Genomic DNA, 4,450 nt, shown 5'->3' with positions numbered 1-4,450 from the left:
CAGGAAATACAACACGATACACATAGCAGACTCATGTCTGGCTGGTACAGTACCAGTTCTAGAATGTCAAATCAAACACCTTTCAGCTGCCTAATTTTCAAACTGTTATTTTATTTGGCTACCAGTTTCAGTGATTTACTGCGCCATCTTCAGGCCCCCTGTCCAATGTGTAGGAAGATTCCAGCCTCAGTCCCAGTCAAAATAGGGACCAGCATTCGAACACTAGTATCTGTAGATTTCTGCCTGATACAGCAATCACTTCAACCATCATCTGCCAATCAGCAAACCACTGGCAGATCATGGTTAAGTGATCACTGTATCAAGCTGAATAAACAATACCAGTCTTTGAATGCTGGCCCCTACTTTGATCAGAACCAAGGTTGGAATCTTCCTACATGTCAGTCAGGAGTCCTGAAGATGGTATAGTAAATCACCTAAACTGGTAATCAAATAAACTGACGGCTGAAAGGTGTTTGATTTGACATTCTGTACTGTACAGCCGAGTCCTGCGATGTACAGACACCAGTTTTATGACCATTGCTCAATTACACTAGCCACAAATGATGAAATACTGTTTTTAACTATGTTTTGTATTTATGTTGCCATTTTAAGAAAGATTTTAATGATATGTGAAGCCATGATGGTACCAACACTAATCAATGACTTTTTATGATCTGGAGGAGAGCTAGATTGTGAGCTGAAACTAGTTATCCTTCCAAATAAAGATGATTTCATATGTGATCTTGACTTCATGGGTTTTCAGTCCTTGACATAAATAGAAAAGCGTCATTTGTCACTTTGCTGCACAAATAGCAAAGCTCCTATACTACTTCTAATGTCTCATTTTCTAATCTAATTCGCTAAGCATATGATTTATTTCGACTACATTCCATTACCATCATTTTATTTTCATTGATGTTTATCTTACAATTCTTTTAAGACACTATACAGTCCATTCAAATGCTCTTCCACGCTTAGCCACCTGTAATGTAATGATGTCATCATCAGCAAGCCGCAAATTTCCTATTTTTTCTGCCTGCTTCTTAATTCCTTTTTCCAAATTTCTCCTTGGTTACCTTCACAGCTTACAGAACGCTGAGCTTGAATAATAGCAGGGATAGGCCGTGACCCTCTTTCACTCCTTTCTCAACTACTTCCATTTCATTTCCTTCAGCTCCCATACCTGCAGCCTGTTTTCTGTACATGCAAATAATCTGTCCGACACTGTATTTTATCCTTGCAACCTTTAAAGCTCCAGTGAGTGTAGTCCAATCAACACTGTCAAAACATTTTTCGAACTCTACAAATGCTATTAATATAGGTTTGCTTTCTTCAATCTTTCCTACAGAATAAATCATATGATCAACATTGCCTGTCGCATTTCCACATTTCTCTGGAATCCAAACTGATCCCAATGTCAGGCTCTAATTATTTTCCCACTCTTCTGTAAACAGATCATATCAAAATTTTTCAATATTCACATAAGGTCCAGTAGTAGAATTAACACTTGTCAGCACTTGCCTTCTTTGGAATTGGGATTATTACACTCTTCTGGAAGTCTGAGAGTACCTTGTCTGTGTCATACGTCTTGCACACCAGGTAGAATAATTTTGTCATGGCTGGATCACCCAGGGATATCAGTAGTTTTGAGGTAATGCCATCTTCTCCAGGGGATTTGTTTCCACTTAGGTCTTTCAGTACTCTCTCAAATTCATCTCATAGTATCATATCCCCCACCTCATCTTCATCTACTGCCTCTCCCCTCTACATCTGTCAAGTTTGTTTCCCTTGTAGAGATCATTATACGCGCCTCCCAGCTTTGAGCTTTCCTTTCTTTGCATATCACTGGCTTGCTATGTGAGCTCTTGATGTGCAGTTGCTTCTCTTTTATCCAAAGGTCTCTTTAATTTTCTTGTGGGCAGCACCTATCTTTCCTCTAACTATATTTGCTTCTTCAGCCTTGCATTTGTTATCTGCCCCTAGCTAAATATTTATGCACTTTCTGTCAATCTCAGTTTGTAGACCACTGTATTTCCTTTCATGTGTTTTCTTCACTTCATATTTATATTTTCTCCTGCCATCAATTACATTCAAAATCTCCTGCATTATCCAAGAATTTCTCCTAGGTCTTGTCTTTTCACCTGTGTGATCATCTGCTGCCATCACTATTTCATCTCTCAAAGCCATCAATTCATTTTCTATTGTACATCTTTCATCTGTTTCATCAAATGTTGCCCAATGCTCCCTTTGAAAATCTCAAGCAACCTCTGGCTGCTTTAATTTAACTAGGTTCCATCTTAATTTCCTACCTTCTTGCAATTTCTTTGGTTTTAGTCTGCAGTTCAAAATCAATAAATTTCATCACGAAACAGGGAAGAGGGTGTCACAGATATGTTACGTAAGTTGAGGTGACAATCATTAAAACAAAAGCATTTCTAGAATGAGAATTTCACTGTGCAGCGGAGTGTGCGTTGATATGAAACTTCTCATTCTGGAAACTTCCCCCAGACTGTGGCTAAGCCATGTCTCCGCAATATTCTTTCTTTCAGGAGTGCTAGTTCTGCAAGGTTCGCAGGAGAGTTTCTGTAAAGTTTGGAAGGTAGGAGACGAGGTACTGGCAGAAGTAAAGCTGTGAGGATGGGGTGTGAGTCGTGCTTGGGTAGCTCAGTTGGTAGAGCACTTGCCCGTGAAAGGCAAAGGTCCCGAGTTCAAGTCTCGGCCTGGCACACAGTTTTAATCTGCCAGGAAGTTTCAAAAGCGTTTCTCATTGTGGCTAGCACCTTTCATGGAATCACAATCCAGACTTTCTCCTCAAAATGTGAAAATATTCCGTTTCACCCACCTACATATGGAAAAATCATCATAATAAAATAAGAGAAAGCAGAGCTCACATGAGAGATTTAAGTGTACGATTTTCCCACACACTGTTCAAGACTGAGACAGTAGTGAAATAGCTTGAAAATGTTTCAGTGATCCCTCTGCCAGGCAGGATTGCAGAGTAGTCATGTAGAAGTAGGTGTAGGAATATTCTACCCATGAGGATGCCTTCATCATTTAACTATACAATACAATAGACCAGCATGCCCTCAGCAGAAAAGAATCAAGATTGCAGTTTCTCCTTGCTCTCAGCAGTTCATAGTACCAGCACAACGTGGCCATGTTGGCTAATGTTACAAGGCCAGACCACTCAGTCATTTAGACTGTTGCCCCTGCAACTGCTGAAAAGGCTGCTGCAACTCTTCAGAATCCAATGGCCAGCCTGGCCTCTTCAGTTACTCCACTGTTGTGGTTGCACCTACATTATGGTTACACTGAACAACAAATCTGAAGTGAAAGTGTGTAAATTGCATGATTTTGAGTTAGTCATGTTTATTTCAGTATAAAATGATACAAAATCATCATCTTCATAAATATTTAGCTCTAGCTTTTTTAAAAAAGTAATCTACATTTTTGTATAAATAACACACTAACAAAACATGCATTCATGTTCCAAGATTGAGCATAATTAATTGTATAAATTGTATAACAAATGCAAGGCTGAAGAAGCAAATATAGTTAGAGAAAGGATAAGTGCTGCCCACAAGAAAATTAGAGAGACCTTTGGATAAAAGAGAAGCAACTGCATTCGTGTTCCAAGATTCAGCCTAACAAATTTTAAGTCAATAATTACTTGAATTATGTTGTGTGTTATGCGTTGATAAATTTCAGTGCCATTCTGGAAGTACAAAAGTAGAATATTAAGAAAAAATAAATATAATTTTCCGTGAATGAAAATACTTTCTATGTAAGTCTACTTTGTACCAGAACTATATAAAGCACAAAAGAAAATATGTAAGTTAACTGGTCACAAATGTATATAAAGAATTACAAATATTAAATGTCCATATGTACAATATATACAATTACATATTTTATTCAGAGATAAATTCAGAAGATGAGCACTTTCGCTTGGCTTGACATTTATACACATACTTGGGAACATCCCTTATGACAGTCCAGGAGTAATCTGCTAAAATAGTAGGGCTCCACTTTCCTTCATACCTCTTCTCAAATGTGGCAATATCTTGATGAAACTGCTCCCCATGTTCATCACTTACTGCACCACAATCTTTGGGGAAGATGTCAAGATGACTATGTAAAAATGCATTTTCAATGACATGTTGCAACCAAGTTTTTCATTAGATAACATGTTATCTACAATCTCCTTGTAATTTATTGCTCGTTTGTTCCCTAAGAACTGTAAACAGACTGTCTTAAAACATTCCCATGCATGCTTCTCATCACCTTGTATGATTCCATTAAAAGTATGGCCTCCAAAAAGCTCTCGAATCTATGGGCCTACAAGGATGCCCTCCTTTACTTTGGCATCACTTAAGTAAGGGGATTTTTGCCTTAAGTACTTAAATGCATCACCAACTTTGTTCATTCCCTTAACAAAACTTTTCCATGA

General features: G+C 38.1%; 1 non-coding gene across 1 annotated transcript; it reads left to right on the top strand.

Moving 5' to 3' along the window:
- Positions 1 to 2,652: 2,652 nt before the first annotated feature.
- Positions 2,653 to 2,727, top strand: Trnas-uga. Its single transcript has one exon. It is a non-coding gene; the product is annotated as a tRNA-Ser (tRNA).
- The last annotated feature ends 1,723 nt before the right edge of the window (positions 2,728 to 4,450 follow it).

The sequence above is a fragment of the Schistocerca americana genome, chromosome 8 (genome assembly GCF_021461395.2).
Source record: "Schistocerca americana isolate TAMUIC-IGC-003095 chromosome 8, iqSchAmer2.1, whole genome shotgun sequence".
Classification (NCBI taxonomy): Eukaryota; Metazoa; Arthropoda; class Insecta; order Orthoptera; family Acrididae; genus Schistocerca; species Schistocerca americana.
This window is presented reverse-complemented; position numbering and strand designations above follow the sequence as displayed.